We start from the raw sequence: 21779 nt of genomic DNA on the forward strand, positions 1-21779 counted from the left end.
TCAAAGCAAGAAGGGCATAATGAGCTTCTCTCATTCATTCTATTCAAATTTAGGTTTATACATAACCATTTTGCATGTATGGTTCTACTTGAAAGTTTATTTCATATTCCTCTTCATTTTGTAATCTATGTCCTGGCAAATGTCAAAACTTGTGCATCTCCAAGTCCAGAATTCAGTTCTTCCTCATCATTGACTTTGAAAACCTTTCTCTTCCTTGATGGTTTGGATCAGTTATTATCTCCTATTTAAGACTTTTTCCAGTTCCCCCAGGACACAATATTCCCATTTTCAAATTTTCTTAGAGTACTTTCCCTAGGTCTCTCCTTTGCCTCCATGGCTGCATATTCTTTGTTCTTCTCTTTCATGAGCATGTATCCCTCTTAGTAGAATGTAAGCTTCTTAATACTTAAGCCACTTTTCATCTTTGTAAACCAAACACATTGTACACATTAGACATTTAACAAAAGCTTGCTGAATTGAATTGATAAAAATTGATGAAAAGGTTTTTTTTTTTAAATTTAGCATATTTTAACTAAGTGGTTACTTTGAGCAAGGCTCTGTGCTTAAAGTCATTAAGAAGAGTCATATTCCTCCACAGTGAATATACTTATTTCTAAGAAAGGAAATGGGGCAGCTAGGTGGAACAATGGATAGAGTGCTGGGCCTGGCATCAGGAAGACTCAACTTCCAGAGTTCAAATTTGGCTTTAGACACTTACTAGCTGTGTGACACTGATTAAGTCAACTTAACCCTGTTTGGCTCAGTTTTTTCATCTGTAAAATGAGCTAGAGAGTGAAATGGCAAACCACTCCAGTACCTCTTTGAAGAAAATCCCAGATGGGGTAACAAAGAGTTGGACACTACTGAAAATGACTGAACAATAACAAGGAGGGAAATGGAAGAAGAAAAATGCATAAATTCATATAATGATCATGGCATCTAAAGCTAAGTGTTTAAAAGTCTGTTTTGTTCTTAACAAAGTTAATTATATCTGTGAGTGGTTTGTCACCCCTCTCCATGCCCTGCAGAAGTTTTTGTAATTTAATCTCACATGAAATTTAACAGATTTTAAAGACATTTCTCACAGATAAAAATCAACATTTAATTATTATGTTAATTTAGAAAAAAAAATTTAAAAAAACCCACAACATTTGGAATTCTTTCAATTACTACTGACGAGGACTAAATTATGTAATTCAAGTTTACATTCCATTGTGCACTGAGAAAGTACAGAAAAGAACTACCTGTAGAAATATCACTTTTGCTATTTTAAGACATAATATCTACTTATTGCCATTAGAAACTAACAAACAAAATTTCTTGCCCAATCCTGCATCCAGTAGGTGACAAAGTCCCTTTATTCAATAGGCTCAACATTATCTGAACTCAAAGAATTTCAAATTATACTCAAATGGTTTTCAGCCTTTAAAGGGTTTAGACAAAAATATCATGAGAATAAGAAGAGCCCTGAAGACTGCATTTAGTTGGGAAATGAAAAGCTTCAGTTTCCCCTGGCTCTGTTTCCTTTAGTAGAGATTGTATATACTATCATTCTTCAGTCTAACATATCTCTTGATGTATATAAAGTTCACCTTTTTTAAAACAAAAAATAAAGAAAGCCAGACTATCATTTTAACATACATTCTTCCAAATTTGTTCTAATTTTCAATATCATTTTGATAAAGATATGAACCATCAGGTGTGCCATTAGACTTGTTGTCATTTGTTCATCTATTCTCTTTATTCTTAGGCATTTTTTTCAAGTTTAATAGTATTTCAGCATATCATTTTTTTTGGCAAAATGTTGGAAGGAAACTTTATTTTAGATGATTGATGAGCAGTTTGGGATAGAGAAACCTGCAAGAGGTCTTTGCAGATGCATAGCCTCTATTTCATAATTCGAGATATTACCTCATTACACATTTTGCAGTTTTGCTCTGTACAGGTTAGCAGCCTTCTGATAAATTCAGAATATCTTCTTGGTATGGCGCTTGCTAGCCATACCAAGTTCGTAGGCTAGTTCATTGGAGAAGCTACAGGAAATGTTAAATTTGAATATGACTGTAGTCATGGGTTAAGCTATGATTCTCACAGAACATATGACTCTGACCAATGAAACCACCAAGCTAGTCTGCCCATTTGGGAAGAATTTCTGAACATAAGATACATGAAATGATCAAATTCTAATTTTTGAAACTAGACTTCCAAGAGTACACTACCAAGGATACATTCCCACTTGCTTTTCTCAATTCCACTTTTTCTTCAATTTCTATCCATTCTAACCCATTTTGTTTTAGGATATTTAAGTCCTCAAATTCATGTACTGGTCACTGAATCTTTTCCTCCTACAGTACCTCACTTCTAAAACAAAGGGACCCTTCCTCATTTCAAAATATGAGTAGGGAAGAAATATTCTGTGGTGGAATTATGATTAAAGCATTTGTCTAGTGTCTGTACTACATAATAATAAAAGTCCCATTGCTTCTGTAATGACACAGTTTTGAGCAAAGATAAATAATCTCTTTTACATACTGTTTAAAGTTTCCAAGATTATTTCTTCACAACAACTTTATTAGGTATGTAGTGTAAATACTGATTTCTCCATTAAGCATATGAGGAAATAGGCTTAGGGAGTTTGTGACCTTCTTAGGCAAATAAGTCTGGTGAATGTAGTGTTTTAGGTCTACTAAGTGCTCACCTCACAAGAAATATGTGAAGTATGCAGCCAAGTATTAGAATTTCTCATTTTAAAGATGAAGAAATAGTCTCTGAGAAGTGAAGTGACTTGTCTATGAACAGACAGCCCACAAATAGGGGTCAAGCACCGATCTCCTGGTTCCAAGTCTAGTACTTAATCAACTATGCAATGCATCATCTTACCCAAGAAAAAGTAATGTCTTCCCAGAGCTAGACTAGCAAACCTAAGCCCATAAAATAGTATGTGTAAATGTCACAATGATGCATGAAAACATTTACCCCAGAAGAAAACTATGGAGGAGTAGGACCCCCTCCCCAATATTTTTCAAACCATCTCCTCTCAAACTCGAATGTTATTTCATTCATTTTACTGCATCAAGACCCTTCTCTCACTGTATGAAATGTTATCTAAATAAGTCAAGGCTTTTATGTATCCTCCTTCCCTAAAAATAGGTCTGTTTCTCCTACCTTCACATCAAAGAGCAAACATAAACCTTGGTAGTCTTATAAGATTTTTAAGAAATCTTTATGCTTCAGCAGAACATAACCAAGAAAAGGTACCAGACACCAAGGGTCTTTCTGGAGCTAAACTGCCAAGCATTCACACTCTAGAGTACAACTCATATGGGCTGGCCATGTTGTTCTTTTTATTTTTTTTTTATTTTTTAGGAGGGAAGGCAGGGCAATTGGTGTTAAGTCATTTGCCCAAGGTCACACAGCTAGAAAGTGTGTCAAGTGTCTCAGGCCGGATTTGAACTCAGGTCCTCCTGACTACAGGGCCAGTGCTCTACTCACTGCACCACCTAGCTGCCCCTAGCCATGTTGTTCTAATGCTAAATGTACATTTGCCTAAAAGTCTATTTTATAAACAACTCACATGAGGAAGGCACTGACATGGTGATCAAAAGAAGCAATACAAGGACACTCTCAAGGTCTCTCTCAAAAACTTTTGAATCAATCACATGACATGGGAGACACTGGCAAAGGACCACCCAGCATGACATGCTCATATCAAAAAAGGCCCTATGCTTTATCAGTCAAGCAGAATTGCAGTAGCTCAAAAGAAATGTGAGATGAACAAATTTAGACATCTTCACCCAAAATGTTCATATATACTATTTGTGCCTGACCTGCAGTAGCACATTCTGTGCTCATATTGGTCTGATCAACCACAATCAGCCTACTGTACCTTGACTCCAACATAGGAATGGCATTTTGGTTATTTTCCAGAACAAAGGACAGTGACCAACTAATCACATCTTGCCCAAATGGAAGACTACTACATGGAGATAAAGGTAAATCCTTCAGTCTGTGCTATTCAGTTTGATTCAAATGTTCCAATATTTGTACTTTCCTCTTCCATTTTGAAAATGGTTTGGGTTGGCGGCCATTTTGGTACAGCAGGAAAACAATAACACTCTGTCAAAGATGTATTGGAAATGAGATTCTCATTTAGTTTAGGGCAGGACTTTAAACACCATAAATAAGCCAATCTGACAAGCATTTGTTAAGTACCTATTATGAGCAAAGCACCATGCAAATGAGAGTGAAGATGATGATGATGGTGGTGGTGGCAAACACTACCACCTTCTCCAAGGTCTCTTATGTGTCTCATATTCTAGGATTCTATTAGTTCTAGTTCTTGTTTAGAACTTTGGGTATAAAGGAGGGCTTTCCATTGATGTGGATCTGCTATCAAGTATATGTTGCCATATGAAATTGTGTAATTGATGGTCAACCCCTTATATTCTCAGGTTTGGAGATATAGCATTCAGTCTAGTTGTGGAATAATAACATGTCCACTAACATAATTAATTGCCAAACAACTGCTATTCTTAGAGCAAGCAAACCAGACTAGCTGAAGGCATCCTGACAGAGAGACAGGTGGTGGCATGTGGCAGACGGGAACGCTACTATCTCCTCAACCACTAACACACTTCAAGTCCAAGTGGAGCCATCCAAGGACCCAGAACCTAGAATACCAGGAATTGCCCTGCCCCTAAACCATTCTTTCAATTTCTACCAGTTTCCCAGATATCATTATGGAGAGCAACTCTTATAAAGAAGACCTTGTGGAGAAGAAGCTGCCATTCCTGCATCTATCCACACCAATGACTAAATAACTATATCCCCAAAAGACAGGTCAATGCAGGAGCCCCAGGAATAGCAGTGGCTTGGGACCACCAACCCTGCTACCAGATTGGTCCTGCAAACATCATTCAGGGGTACAATGCTTATGGAAATGTGACTTTAACTGCAAAAGTCTTTCACACTCTCAAATGGCTCAATAACTGAAATAGATATTGTTACATCATTCAAAAACACCAGTAAAGAAAATATATAACCATTGGCTTCACCTCTGTACCTTGAAAACCATTATACTTTTCCACTTGTTTTGCCTCTGAAACTTTATATATCTTGCTTCCCCCTATTAAAATGTGAGCTCCTTGAGATCAGGGACTGTCTTGTCTATATGTGTCTCCCATGCATACCACAAAGCATACTGAATATTTTTTCATTCATTGTTTTTTAAACCACATAAAATAAATTTAATCTCTCACAACAAAACCATCCAACAAAACCATGAAAGCAATGGCAATGTTTTCACTCGATATCTTCGTGAGTAAAAAGTGTTCTTCATTTAGTCAACCAAACCACATAAAATAACACAGTATACTCTTTTAACTCAAAGGCAAATAAAAACATATTAAGTACAATATATTTTATTCTCCTCCAAAAAACAAAGGTTGATGAAAATTTGATTATATATAGCTAGGTATATCAGCTAATACATCACAGAGAGATGTCATTTTATCATACTGACAAAATCATAGATCTTTGAATTACTGAAATCTGTTTCTGTAGGATGATTTACAAATCACAATGTGCATTTGGTTGCTTTCCCTCTATTAACAACAAAATTCTGAGGCATCAAAGGCAAATGTTAATACCTTCATTTTACAGATGAAAAAACTGAACTTCATAAATATACTGTCTTCTTTCTAAATGTGTCTAAGAACCTTAATAAGGAATTCTTGTTGAAAGAATGCCAGACATCAAGATTTTTATGTGTGGCCATTATTTTCTATAGTGTATAAATCATATTATATTTATATAGAGAAATAGGAATATTAATTATCTGGTTTTTATTTTTCTACTTTATATGCCTTGGTCTGGTGCTAAACACACTATGGACATTAAAAAGGTAAACTAATTGAGTTATTTAAAAGGAGAGACATTAGGGAGTCTCAAAAATTTGCAAAGAGAGAAGTTTCTAGATTTTTAGAGGTATATCTGAAATTTTATAAAAATATTAATAACAATTAATTTTTCATGTTTGTTGACTGTCTTCTTACACAATTAACAACAAACTTGGTGCATAAAATTAGGACATGTAAGTTTCCTTGTTGCACATGTGTAGTTAATATTAGTTTTTACAGTTTCCAGCAGGCACACATTATGTTACAACTTATTTTACAGGTCATATATTACTTTGAAAAACAGCAATTAGAAAAGCTCTGTATCTGAAGTTAATACCCCCCCCCCACCAAAATGGTTGGGGGCAAAATAGTCTACTGCCTAGAGTTAACTATAAGCATGATATCATGGTGCAGATGACAATGTTTGTAGTTTGTGAACACAAATCATATTTCATATTTCTAAGGTACCTCGTACAACACTTATCACATAAGGATACCCAATTAATGTTGTTGCCTAAGGAGATCATTCATTTTGAATTGTGACATTAATCAAATGGTTCTTCAAATGTCAAGAATGAGTGTATATGCTTTTCTCTACTCCTGGTGCCACTACTGACAGGTCCTCATTAGCTCCTGCTGAGATAATCACAATCCCATTCAAATTGTCTCACTGCTCAAGGTTTCTCCTAACTCAATTCTTCTTACAGTTTTCAAAATGATATTCCTAAAGTATAGATCTGACCCTAACTCTGGCAATTCCCTAGTCTTACTTAGATGAAATAGAAACTCCTCTGTCACTTACAGACCTGTATCCCCTCCAAAGGCTAGCCAATCTTAACTTCTTACTGTTGCTTGCTTCTGTCTCCCAGCTACCAAATTTGGAATATTTTCCCTGTTCACTTCTGCCTTACAGATTCTCTAATTTCCTTCAAGATTCTGCTCTAATACCTCTTTGTGAGTAGAGAGTTTCCTGGTCTCCACAGCTGTGAAGCTTTTCCCTAATTTACCTCATATGTACCTTGTACATAGTTAATGCTGACTTTAATTAACATAGTATAGAGTTGGCCTCAAAGTCAGAAAGACCTGGTTTCAAATTCTGTCTCTGAAACATACTGGTGGTGGGACTTCGGGCAAGTTACTTAACCTATCCTTATTCTAGACAAGTCTCTGAATTCTTCCCCATCTGTGAATCACCTGTATCCATGAAATAACAGGTCCAGTCTCTATCCCTATATATCTATTTATTCCCATGCTGGCTCCCATGATTAAATCTAAGCTCTTTAAAGATAGATTTTTTCACCTGTATCTTTGCATGCTGGGATCATGCCACAGTGCCTGATGTATAACTAAGCACTTAATAAGTTCTTTTTGATTAACACAGAATTGTAGCCCCGTGTTAAAGAGCAATTGTGGTTGGGAATAGTTAGGTTATAAGCATTTTTGAGCCTATGATGTCTGTGCATTTGGAATAGGTGATGGAGTACAAATATACATTTGGGACAGGTAGTTGGTGCCATGGAAAGAGTGCTGGGCCTGGAGTCAGGAAGACCTGAGTTGAAATCCAGCCTAGGATACTTACTAGTTGTGTGTACCTGAGCAAGTCACCTAACCTAATTTGTCTCAGTTTCTTCATCTGTAAAAGTGATCTGGAGAAGGAAATGCCAAATCACTTTAATATCTTTGCCAAAAAAACCTCAAAATGGGATCATGAAGAGTCAGACATGACTGAAACAATGACTTTCTTACATTATGCCTTCTATCATCATCATCTCTTTTTCTTCTTCCCCCTCTTCTTTTTTCTGATACCACTGCTGCTTCTACTTCTCCTCCTCATCATTATTGATGTATACATAGAAAGATACATAAAGATTTGTGCAATGCATATGTGCATGTTAGGTCCAGAACTGTGCTTTTATTAACTTAGGAGGCTCATGTTATAGAAATTCTTTCTGATGCAGATTCACAGCTTTAAAGTCTCAGAAAATTACATGGGATGTTGAAATGGTAAGTCATGTGCCCATGATCACACAGCCAGTATGTGACAGAGGCAGGTCTTCCTGATTCTAAGACTAGTACTAACCCACCACTGACTAATTACAAAGGATGATCAAGTTGTCCCCTGAAAGCAGGAACAGAATTTTTTGACAATATGGAGTTCCACATGAAAATGTATTTGTCACCATTCAGTTTTTGTCACTTTATTTTTCTTAGCTGGAAGAATTCTCCTACCAAGAGATAATTTCCTCCAAATTTCACTTAAACTGCTTTAAATTACCATGTCAAATCTACTATTTTGTTCCATTTATAATTAAATAGTGATGTAACATTCCCCATTTTATTTGGCCACTTCTTAAGACCACAGACATAGAGATGAGTTTGAATTAAGTCAAAAATTAAGGGTTACTTGTAAACACATGGGGATCTACTGAGGTCTGTGGGGAGTTCTATAACCATATGCACTCAACCCATTTTAGACAAAAAATAATTGAGTTAAATTTTTGTTTAAGTTTAACTTATTGACCATTTTGTTCAACAAATATTCCTTGAACTGGACTTACTAAGAAAATGTTAGTGAACTTTAACCTAGCTTTATTTCTCTCCTTTTCAGTCCTCTTCCTTATTTTCCAGTGCTCCTGCAATTCTTTTTTTTTCAGTCAGAATACTAACCTGTTTTCGTATTGTTGTACCCTACAAAGGAAAGTCAGATAGTATTGTCAATATGGAAGAAAGAGGGATTACCAAAAAAAATCTCTTGAAAAAAAATCTATTCAGTTCTCAAAAGATTTCCAGACCACTTTCAGAGACTCAAGAGATTTGCACAGTTTAAGTTAAACAACTGTTTGAGTGCTTTTTCAGACTGAACTCTGTCAACATTTGCCTACTGTACAATGACAAGTCGTTTTTGGTGGGGCAGATTAGTTTTCTTTCTGACAAGTAAAGTGCCATAGAAGAGATCCTGCCAAATATTTATGCCACACCCCCCTTCACTTTTGCTTTACTTTTAGTATTTTCAAGGTCATTTTCACTCAATTTTCTTTTTTTCTGATGGTTTTTTTTCCCTCATTTTCTCTTCCTCCTAGCAGATGCTTGATTTTCTCAATAAGCATTCTGTTTGTTTCATCTTTGTTCATTGTAGTTTTATCATTTTGTCTTTCCTTTAAATGATTTCACTTCCCATTTTTATGCAGAAAACTTTTAATCTCATCTAATGCATGCCTCTTTCTTCTTATTCAATCCAGCCAAGTCATACCAAAACCTCAAAATCATTATATGAAAGGCTGAGTTCCTTTTTTTTCCCTACTGAGCTTTATTCTTTTCTTTCATTTGGTCACTGTTGTGAGACTATCATTCTCCAAGGTAGTAACATCTAGACATATTTTCTTATTCTGCTTCCCAGACATCAAGGTCATTACTGGATGTTATCATTTCTGTGTACTGCAGAATTCTAAAGTTTCCTTCTCTCTCTCTCTCTCTCTCTCTCTCTCTCTCTCTCTCAATTATTTAAACACCGGTCTTTGTTTTTGTTATTTGTGGGTTTTTGGCACCTTTCCTTCTCATTTCAACAAACCTCTTTTTATTCTAATATTACTTCATTCACAAGCCTAAAGAATCTTCTAACTGAGACCTTTTTAACAAAAAAGGAATGAGTATGACACTATAGAATAATTCAGAATTTATGATACAAAAGCTATCATTAGTTATGCCAGTTACTTAAGAAAATCTAAAAATATTTATAATGTGGCTATTGTAGGTATAGCATATCACATAATTCTGCTGCTTGAATCAAGGGGCATGCAATGTGTCAGGCAAAAGAGACTAAAAAGCATATCAAACCAAGATTGTTTAAGATATTCAATTGAGAGGTACTACTTCGTGGGGAGAAACCCCAAAAGAAACAGCAAAGGATGGTGAGCAGATATTTCAAGATGGGAAAAGAAGCAGGATAGGACCAGGGAGGAGTATACCCAAACTGAATCTTCTGAGATGGAGGCAGGGAAAGTAGAGGGACAGGAAGAAGGACACCACTAGTATCAACCTATCTCATCTAATTAATCTTGATAATTATACATTATTCTCAGTTATTTTTAGGTTGTTAGAAAGTCCAACTGCTATGAGTACCTTCTAAATTTGATGCCTTAGGATAAAACTGTGGTTGATTTTCTCTATTTTTAGCTTAGATTTTGTGCAAAGGTTTATGCAATGTACTACGGGAGATATAAAGAGAAACAACAACGGTTCCTGCCCTCAAGAAGCTTGGAATTTTGTAAGGAAGGTTTATTATCATCATCATCAGTGCTGTCATCATCAACATTATCACTCACATTCGAATAGCACATAATGTTTAGAAAAGCTCTATTTCATTTGGTTCTCACACCCCAGTAAGGTTATGTCCATTTTATAGATGAGGTAGCTGATGTTAAATGACTTGCTCAGGGTCCCAGAGGGAAGTAATTTTCTAGGGCAAGGTTTGAACTTGGGTCTTCCTGACTCTGAAACAAGGGATTTATTTACCCATTGTTCTGCTTTCCAGCAACAAAACAAACCATGAATTTAATTTTATTATTGCCAGTATGAAGTATAAATTTTGAGTATTAAAGAAAGAGAACTTATTTAGCTTAGGAGATGTGTGTTTGTCCCTTGTTCTCAAAGAACATCCTGACATCAGGGAAGTGACATGACTTGCAGTTGACTTTGATTTGAGTGAGGGAGGGCTGTGCAAGGTCACCAGCCTCACTTTCTCCTTCAGGGCCATCTGTGTCCAGTGGCCTGATATTCACTAGGATGACTGGAAATGGCCCAGGATGCACTGGCAGACCCTGACCCTTTTAGGCTAAGGTCTTTTCAGGAGCTCACTGTGAGTGAGGTAACACTCATTCAGTGAATAGGCCTCTTTAAGAAGTTAATCAAGGGATGGCCCCTTTAGTCAAAAACTCAAAAAAAAAAAAGATCAAAGTGGGAGGGGAAGACCCCCTGTGCTCCTGGCTAGAAGATAAACAGTTTACTATTTAGTATTCACATTCACTCTGTGCAAGGTGGGCAGGGATTGTTGTCCAATCTATGAGCTCCAGAGTGAGGTGGGTTTAAGGCAGCTGAGGAGATAACATTAATAACAGTAACAGTGCTTAATGTTTTAAGGTTTGAAAAGTGCTTTACTTTCCATATATTATGCTATTTGATCCTCATAAATGACCTGTTATCATTCCCATTTTACAGATTAGGAATTTGAGGCTGGGATAGACTGAGACTTGACTATCAAGGGGGTTATAAGTTTCTGAAGCAGGATTCAAACTTGAGTCTTCTTGACTTCAAGTCCAAAACTCTATCCACTGTACCATCTAAGTGCAAGTTTCATGTAAAAGGCAATATTTCATCTTGGTGTTAAAGGATAAGTGTAATTGCAATAGTGTCATATAGAGACAACGGAACTGCAGATATAGGAAATAGCCTGAGCAAATCTTTAGAGTTGGGAAAACATAGAAGACTTTTGTTGTAGGGTAGGTTGTTCAGTTTGCCAGGAAAGGCAGACTGGATACCTCTTTTTAATGGGTATAGAGATGAGACATTTAGAGACCTGGAGATCTCAGATCTAAGATAGTTCCTAAAAAGATGTCTAAGGTTAGATTATTTTATAAATTCCTGATTTAACCTTTCTAAAAGCACTGTCAGCAGGGCTTGTGGAATTCCAGAGAATCATTGCCTGTAGTTGTGATGTCTCATACAACATAGTATGTAGAAATATATTGTAACAGTAAATACATCATGGACTGAACGTCTAAAATGAATAAAATTGAATTTGGTTTGTGCCTAGACCACCTATTTCAAAGAGCCTCCTTTTCACCACCTTTGAGATCGCAGCCCTGCTTGTAGCTGGCCTGAGTGAGAAACATATTTGAGGAATGCTGTTGACATTCATAACCTTTGATAAGTGCAAGAACATGTATCTTCTATGTTCTTGCAAGCTTCAATCCAATATAAATGAAGTTCCTTGTACTTAAAAAGAAATCATCCCCTAATTCAAAACTTTAGGTTACCCTTCTGGAAACTAAACAGCTGGACATGTATCATAAACCACAGATAAATGCAAGTTTTAGTGCACACATGGTCTTCAAAAGAGGGTTGAACATATGTTGTTGCTAATGGAGAACTGGAGGTGTCCAGTATTTTCTTTAAGTGACCCCTGGTTGTAGGCTAGTCCTGGATCATACTCATACATTCTTTTAAAAAAGGAAATATCTTTCCCACCTCTGACACAACGGCAAGTGAGCCAGCATTAAAATGAAACAAATGTATTATTATCTAGGAAAAACACACTCTGTTCAAATGATTTAATATAATAGAGAGCTACAGAATAAAATATTGCTACAGCAAATAACAAAGAATTCCCATTCCCATTCACAATATTTTCCTCTTAATCTTGACTCTTTGGCCTCTTCCCTTTGGGGAGGAATGATTCAATCAAGACTAATGATGCTTGAAAAAAAGCAGATGACTCCTTCGCTGTGGCTCTATAAAAGGAAAATGAATGTTTTAACCATGGTCTTTATTAACATCTTCTGTGGACACTTAGAACCTTGAACAAGTAATTATTAAATCATTTGAAGTTTAAAAGAAATTCTCTCAAGGGAAGAAAAAACCTGAAATGTCTCACATTGGAGGCATTTGTCCTTGTAAATTTAACCTGTGACTTCTGATCCTTCTGCAGAAAAAGAACTTTCCCACTTTCATGGAGTTGGTCTCGGAGTTTTTCCCCAAAGAAGAGTTGAAATCCTACATGTTCTTTAAGACTCAGGGAAAATGCTACATTGTTCATAAAACCTTCTAAGATACTTTCACATTTAACAGTTCTTCTGGAGACCATAGTCTAATATTCACTGCGCCCCCCCCAAAAAAACTCCCCTAAATTCTTGCAGGTAGAGTATGAAAGGGTATTTATTCGCTCTTATTTCTTCTCTATATTACACCTGAGTAATGTTAAAGATATTGGTAATAGGGAAAAAAGACTCATCTGTATGAAAATATTCATTATCAATCTATTTGTAAAATTGAAAAATTACAAATAATTTCAAAGTCCAATAAATGAGAAAGTTCTAAAAATAATAATATGTTAAAATAGGGTGATATTATTATTCCATAAAAATGTGAATATGAAAAATGCAGAAAAATGTTTAAAAAGTGATAATTGTTATCAAAGCAATAATAGCATAAGATATTTTACTATAGCTATATAAAAAGGCAACATTTTAAAATAATATAGATTGATTCAGAAGAGGACAGAGAAGAAATTATTTTGCTAGAATGTATAAACTACATTTTTTCTAATTAAAATTTAAATAGTTGTATTCTAAGGGTTCTGGAAGATTGTTTCTGTATTTTGTATAATTATTTGTATATTTGTTGAAAGTATTAAGTTATTAAAACTTATCTAATTAGTTTAGCATGGACTGCAGTCTGCATTGTTTGCATGGAGTTCCCACAATAAGAATTTCCCATGCTTACAGAATCATAGCCATTTTGGCATTTATCTCTCCCTGGTCTTATGGTTACTAAGCTACTCTCTAGTAAACATTTCGTGTATTATGAGTTGCTAGTGAGCTTTTCCCAATCAAGGGAGGGCTAAAACTTTTCAATACATGGTGTATATATGTGCATACACACACACACACACACACACACACACACACACACACACACACATATATATATATATATATATATATATATATATATATATATATATATATATATATATATACTTCCCCTCAGCCAGGTAATGACCTAAAAACTAGAATAATGTCAATAGACTATGAGGTAGTACATTTGGTAGGACATACAAGGACATTTTATCCTTGTGTGAACCTGACGACCAATTCCTGTTAAGTAAATTTCTTATTGTCATGTTCTGTCTCTAAAATCCGTTTTAGAGATTCTATTCCCCCTTCCCTCCAAAAAATCACATGGGAGTAGACAAGGGTAGATATGTCCTTCCTTAAGTGTCTTAAATGCTCCCTAATTGGAGTAAAAGTGAACCCAATGAAAAGATAAACAAAAAATTGAGTGAAATGGCAGCGCCTTTGACCTCCATTCCTCTTCCACATTCCTGCCTTTATTTATGCATAACTGTAGGCAGAAAAATCATTAACTTTTGTGCTATGTTCTAGCTTTGAAAGATACCCCAGACAAACAACATATAATTGATATTTTTCTTTCTCAAATTCTCTTTCTCACCACTGGTTCAAGAAACGTGATTGGACCTCTTGCTGTTGGAGTAGATCTTCATAAATACATGTTGTTAAAATAACTCAAATCCCCAAAACATATTAAAATGCTGAATATTTTTCTATTTTATTTAAGGAGCATTATTTCAATATAATTTCTTTAATTTCCACTCCAACGCCTACCCATAAACTCACAAGGAATCTCTCAAGAATAATAACATTACACACACACACACATATAGATGTGTGTGTACATATATTTATGTATATATGTATATGTATGTATGTATATATGTACGTATAGATATTTATGTATATTATATCCACCAAGATTACCATTTAACAATCCTCATTATTGTTAGGCAAGTTTTTAAACAGTGGTACATATGCTCATCAAAAATTATTTTTGCCACTGTTACTGATTTTTATTTATTTAATATATTTAGTTTTTTGCATTGATTTTCACAAGAGTTTAAATTACAAATTTTCTCCCCATTTCTACCCTCCTGCCCACTCCGAGGTGGCATATATTCTCGTTACCCTGTTCCCCAGTCAGCCCTCCCTTCTATCACCCCACTACCCTCCCATCCCCTTTTCCCTTACTTTCTTCTAGGGCAAGATAAATTTTTATGCTTCATTGCCTGTGTATCTTATTTCCTAGTTGCATGCAAAAAATTTTTTTTGAACACCTGTTTTTAAAACTGAGTTCCAAATTCTCTCCTTTCTTCCCTCCCCACCCACCCTCCCTAAGAAGGCAAGCAATTCAACATAGGCCACACATGTATCGTTATGTAAAACCCTTCCACAACACTCATGTTGTGAAACACTAACTATATTTTGCTCCTTCCTAACCTATTCCCCTTTATTGAATTTTCTCCCTTGACCCTGTACCTTTTTGAAAGTGTTGTTTTTGATTACCTGCTCCCCTTATCTGCCCTCCCTTCTATCTTCCCCCCTTTTCTATCTTATTCCTCCTTCTTTTCTGTGGGGTAAGATACCCAGTTGAGTGTGTATGTTATTTTCTCCTCAGGTCAAATCCAATGTTCTATTGATTTTTAAATGAAGTTTTCTTGATGTATTTTGCTTTCATAACACATACATTTTTTCAATGTATGCCTTCCTCTGCACACTGCTGTAGACATTCTTTATATCAAAGAAAAAAATAAAGGAGAAAAAAATCAGTTCATAAAAATAAACAAAGTGAACACATTTAATATTGTACATGGATATAAGATTATAGAAATTGATTTATCTTCTAACCTAAACCATAGTCTGCTTGGAAATAACACATTTTGCAGACAAAGGCAGTTTCTGGGATCTTTTGAATTCTTTCTTATTATTGTTGCTCTATGTTATTTAAGCATTCATAGAAAATAGTGATAGTCCATATCAGTGTCTTTTTTAAAGTTGATTATTTTTAGTTGTCAGCATTTACTTCCAAAAGATTTTGAGTTCCAAATATTCTTCCCATCTCTCCCCTCTCCCAACCCCAAGACAGTGTGCATTCTGATTACCCCTTCTCCCAATCTGCCTCCCTTCCATCACTCCCCCCCTTTCTCTTATACCCTTCCCCTTCTATTTTCCTATTGGGCAAGGTAGATATCTATACACTTCTGCCTATATGTCTTATTTCTCAGTTGCAAGTAAAAACAATTTTTAACATTTGTTTTTAAAACTTTGAGTTCCAAATTCTCTCCCCACCTCCTTCCCAATCCACCCTCTTTGAGGAGGTAAGCAATTTGATGTAGGTTATACATGTGTAGCCATGCAAAACACCTCCATAATAGTCATTCTGTGAAGGAATAACTATATTTCAATCCATCCCATACAGCTTCCCCTCATTTATTCTATTCTCTTCTTTAACCCTGTCCCTCCTCAAAATTGTTTGCTTATGCTTACCTCCTCCCCCAATCTGCTTTTCCTTCTATCACTGTCCCCTCTCTTATCCTCTTGCCCCCTACTTTCCTGTAGGATAAGACATATAAACTGTACCCAATGGAGTGTGTATGTTATTCCCTCCTTAAGCTAAATTTGATCAGCATAATGTTCACTCATTCTCTCTCACCTCCTCCTCTTCCCTGCCATAATAAAAGGTTTTTTCTTCCCTCTTTTATGTGAGATAATTGACTCCATTCTACCCCTCCCTCTGTCCTCCCAATACATTCCTCTCTCACACCTTAATTTTATTTTTTAGTTATCATCCCTTCATGGTCAACTCACACTGTGCCGTGTGTGTGTATGGTGTGTGTGTGTGTGTGTGTGTGTGTGTGTGTGTGTGTGTGTTTATTCCTTTCAACTATCCTAATACTGAGAAAGATCTCATGAATTACAAATATCATCTTTCCATGTAAGAATGTAAAAAGTTCAACTTTAATAAGTCCCTCATAATTTCTCATTCTTGTTCACCTATTTATGTTTCTCTTGAGTTTTTATTTGAAAGACAAATTTCCTATTCACCTCTGATCTTTTCATCAAGAATGCTTGAGAGTCCTCTATTTCACTGAATATTTATTTTTCCCTGCAGGATTATACTCAGTTTTGCTGGGTAGGTGATTCTTGGTTTTAATCCTAGCTCCTTTGACCTCTAGAATATCATATTCCAAGCCCTCTAATCCTTTAATGTAGAAGCTGCTAAATCTTGTGTTATCCTGATTGTGTTTCCACAATATTCAAGTTATTTCTTTTTAGCTGCTTGCATTATTTTCTCCTTGACCTGGAAACTCTGGAATTTGCTTACAATATTCCTAGGAGTTTTCCTTTTGGGATCTTTTTCAGGAAGTGATCTGTGGATTCCTTCAATTTCTATTTCACCCTCTGTTTCTGGAATATCAAGCAGTTTTCTGTGATAATTTCTTGAAAGATAATGTCTAGGCTCTTTTTTGTTAATCATGGTTTTCAGGTAGTCCAATCGTTTTAAAATTATGTCTTCTGGATCTGTTTTCCATGTGAGTTGTGTTTCCAATGAGATCTTTCACATTGTCTTCTATTTTTCATTCTTTTGGTGTTGTTTTATAATTTCTTGATTTCTTACAGAGTCATTAACTTCCCTTTGCTCCATTCTAAACTTTAAGGAATTATTTTCTTCAGTGAGCTTTTGGATCTCATTTTCCATTTGTCCAATTCTGCTTTTTATGGCATTCTTCTCCTCATTGGCATTTTGGACCTCTTTGCCATTTGGGTTAGTCTATTTTTAAGGTGTTATTTTCTTCAGTATTTTTTGGGGTCTCCTTTAGCAAGCTGTTGACTTGTTTTTCATGATTTTCTTGTATCACTCTCATTTCTCTTCCCAATTTTTCCTCTACTTCTCTTACTTGATTTCCCAAATTCTTTTTGAGGTCTTCCGTGGCCTGAAACCAGTTCATATATTTTCCTGGAGATCTTGGATTAGGAGTTTGTCTTTGTTGTCTTCTTCTGGTTGTATGTTTTGATCTTTGTCTCCAAAGTAATAGTCTATAGTTTTATTTTTCGTATGTTTTGCTCATTTCCCCAGACAATTTCTTGACTTTTTAACTCTTTGTTAAGGTAGGGCTCTGTTTCCAGGGTGGAGGGTGTACTGTCTCAAGCTTCAGGGTTTTGTGTAGCTGTTTTCAGGGATACTTCTAGGGATCTGTAAATTTTCAGGTATCCCAAGGTGGTATGATCAAAGGAGAGGTGTTTACTCCTCTCCTGGCCTGTGTTCTGGTCTGTGAGTGACCACAAGCACTCTTTTCTTCCCTGGAGCTTTAAGGAGGAATCCTTCTCTACAGCTGCCACAAGCTCTGACACACTAGCGCTCCTACTTGCCCCAGGACCACCACCCAGGACTGCAACCCAGATCCAAGCATGAGCAAAGCAAGAGTATCCTGTCACAGTACCACTAAGAGCTCTGAAAGCAGTTACTGCTGCCACCACCACTGGCTAGGGCTGTGGCAAGACCATGCTCTTGTCTCACAAAGGTCAAACTGACCTTTCCTATTGACCTTTTAAGTTGTCTTTGTGTTTGTGGGCTGAGAAGTCTGGAAACCACCACTGCTGCCAGTGATTCAGTATTCTGAGGCCTGTTCCACGTTTGCTATAGCCAGGTCCATGCCAGCACTGCCCATGCTGGACTGCACTCCTCTCCCAGTCTGGTTCAACAGATCTTTCCTTTCAACTTCCAGGTTTTCTTGGGCTGGACATCTGTTTCGTTCTGTCATTTTGTGGGTTCTGCTATTCTAGAATTTGTTTACAGTCATTTTTTAAAGGTCTTTGAAATGGTTTGGAGGACAGCTCTAGAGAGTTCCTGCTTATACTCTGCCATCTTGGCTCTACTCTGCCAGGGTCTTTTTCATTATCCATTTCCCATTTTAAGGGTCAAAAGCATTTTCAGAGTAGCTGGGCTAGAGATGTTGTATTGTTCACATTGTCTTCTCATCTTTATCCTGTCTTCTAGGTATTTTTTCTTCTTTTTATTCTAGCAAATTGATGGTCTGTACACTAATGGTTGATTAAAAATGATTATCACAGTCCTTTCCTGATTGTTAAAGCACATTTTTGTGATGTTGTTTAGTCTTCACTATGTTCAGTGCTATCTGCTATGGAATGACAGCTCCCTCTTTGTTTACCAAGTAGAAAATGTCAATAAAAGACTTCATTGCATCCACAGTTATAAGTCAATGTAGAAACAAGTATAAAGTGGCACGTTAAAAAAAAGGGAATCTCTATAGGAAACAGAGGTTTCTGAAAAATGAGAAATACCTTTTGAAGCTATTTATAGTACACAGAAAACATGGTCATGCTCAGTTCCCATCTGTTCAGTCACTGAATTTAGAGGCAGTTTGATGTACTATAGAAGAAAGAATAGAGACTTTATAATCTGTAAGTGTAAAGTAGTCCTTGTGAGTTTAAGTAGAGTGGACTCTGTTTTGGTTGGTGTTGCCTAAGATCTAAAGTAAGGGAAATTAAAACCTATAGATTAGACATGACTGCATGTTAACCCTGAAATGGAAGTTTATTCTAACATGACAAAATTCATGTCAAGAAAGGTGACATACACCACTCCCCTTCTCATCCCACATACCACTATACTTCTCATTCTTTACTACAAGAAAACATTAATATTATAAGGCTTTTTACATATTCAATCATTTGGTTTCTTTTGTTTCTCAAACCTCATATTTTACAGCTTAATTATTGTTGTCCTCCCCATCCTCACATTTGTTTGGAAGTCAGCTAGCATTAAGCTTTACATTGACTTCTTTAGGAGGACCTTCTTCAGTTCTTAATTTTTCTTAACCATTTTATCCTTTGAAAAAAAATATAGCAAATAAAGAACAAGTGTCTTCCTGCCTTCTTTTGCTTATATCCATCATACTTGTTGAGATGATCAATTGTTTCTTCAAATACTGGTTCTTGTTTCTTTGGGTGCACAATGATATCAATTCTGTCAACTTCTTTATTCACATATTCATCAAAAACTTGTGAGTCACCTTTCTATTTGATCACAACTTCCTTCTACTGATTTTTTTCATAAGAAGAATATTATTATTTCAGTGGTTCAGTTTCTTGAACAGTATGTCACCACATTGATTTCTAAATAAGAACAACACATTTATAGTGTCTGAAATAAAATTCATATTCAAAGATAGATTAAAGTACGGTTTATTTTGGCTCTTTCTGTTCCTTTTCCCACTATATTACATTAATATAATTAAAAAGTAAAACACTAGGACCCTCTCTCACTGGCTCTGCCTTTGACTGGAGAGCAGGGAGCTGATGTTCCTAGTTTGGCAGTTAGCAGGGCATGGTGCCGCTGCTGCTACCTCCATCTCTAGCAGCAACCGGAAACATGATAGGCTGGCATGGCGTGATTGCTACCAGCCTGTGTGGAGCTAGCTTCATTTCCATGTTACTTCAACATCAAGAGACTTAGGGACCACAACTTCAAGAACAGGCTCTGAGAGCAAAGAAGAAAACAGAAACTTGCTAAAGAGAGAGCTGGGCTTTCCAAGCTACCAGACTCGAAAGATGCAGAAGCTGTTCAGAAGTTCTTCCTTGAAGAAATACAGCTTAGTGAAGAATTACAGCCCAAGGTGCCTATGGAAATTATGCCAACCACCTGACAAATGTCATTGCTGTCTGCGGGAAGCCACAGTAGTTGCTGCAAGTTTTATAGCAAACTTCAACCATTGGTGTTCCAGATTCTTCTGCCAAAGCTGCCAACAATTAGCCAGAGAATTGTGTACAGAGCTTTGTATTGGCAATTAAGTTGGGACTTTCTCACTGCTTTATAATGATTAATTAAGTGTCTTTGATTGAGCCTTACTAAGTGCAAAGCCCCAGGCCCAAACCCCTATTTACTAGGTGCTAAGCCTATGTGGGTGTGAAGCCCTCAGGGTCCTAAGGGGAGTTGCTAAGACCAGAGCCAATACTAGGAGCCTGAGTTCTGGTCTCTCAGATGATGTTTAATGATGGCTAAAGAGTGTACAAAAAGAGAGAACAGAGCTATTTGCTTGGGTCTCTCACTCTTTGAGGCTTGTTGATGTGGAGACTCTTGGCAGCTGTAGTTAAGAGCCCTCCAGCTTGTAAACCCAGATGTTGGGGCTTTGTTAAACTTTGGTAACTATGCATTGAGATTCGAATCAGACAAGGCCTGTCTGTTGATGTTTGTAATTTGTTCGCATATGCTCTGAAGTTCAGGCTGCTGGCTTTTCCCCTTGAACTAAGTGAGTATATATATATATATATATATATATATATATATATATATATATATATATATATATATACATATGTTGGATTACAGAAATATTGTTAACCCCCTAATGCTACTTCCCTTAGTAAAGCAGATCAAAGAACCTGTGCTGGCAGCATTCTTGTTGTTGGGCTTGTGTTGGTCTTTCACCCCCACAGAAGCTGCTAGCAGAATTGTTGCAACAAGCTTGGCTGAAGATGATGTGGAATGAGAAACATGTCAACATAATGAAATCCTAATTAAAAAAAAATAAATAACTCTTACCCCAGAAGATGAAAAGCAATGGCTTGAGGGGGCAAAAATGCTACTTATGAACTGTGTCTTACACTGAAATCTACCAAAGTTAATTCTAACTTTGGTTAGGTAGGTTTGCCTGAATTTCATTTATTTTAGTGAAAAATGTATTTTGATAATCTTTTTTTTTAATTTTGTTAATACACCATGAATCATCTAAATATCACTAATTGTATTTGTTACTAAATTATTCAGTTGCAAGATAGATATGATAGGATGCAACATGTTAAAATAACCAGTGTCATTTGAAAAACAAAAGTTAAGGCAATAAAAAGAATTCCACACTCCACATTAGTGAAAAAAAAAATATAGAAACAACAGACTGAAGGCTCATTTGTGATTTTATTTATTTCATGGGCAATGACTTTTTGTGTAGAGAATTGATATGGCCAAAGATTTTGACCTCTAGTGATGAATCTTCTTTTCTCCTCTATGTAAAACTAAGTTTTAAGGAAACAGAATGAATTGCTCACTAGAATTGTTTTCAAAGATTTTCTAGCTTGTTATAGTCTCCCAGAGTTTGTTTTTTTCACTGGCATTGCTGTCAAGAATTCAGTGGGACATTATGCTACCATAATTGAATGTTTGTGGAATAATGGAGTATACCTCCCAAAAAGAGAAAAAAAATAGTCTAGCATGATCTGTTTTAGATGAGGATAT

The 21779-nt window shown here is 36.1% G+C and overlaps 1 pseudogene; it reads left to right on the forward strand.

The window, feature by feature from the left end:
• Positions 1-19919: 19919 nt before the first annotated feature.
• Positions 19920-21036, forward strand: LOC118849758 (annotated as a pseudogene).
• Positions 21037-21779: the final 743 nt, after the last annotated feature.

The sequence above is a fragment of the Trichosurus vulpecula genome, chromosome 5, assembly GCF_011100635.1.
Source record: "Trichosurus vulpecula isolate mTriVul1 chromosome 5, mTriVul1.pri, whole genome shotgun sequence".
NCBI classification, from domain to species: Eukaryota; Metazoa; Chordata; class Mammalia; order Diprotodontia; family Phalangeridae; genus Trichosurus; species Trichosurus vulpecula.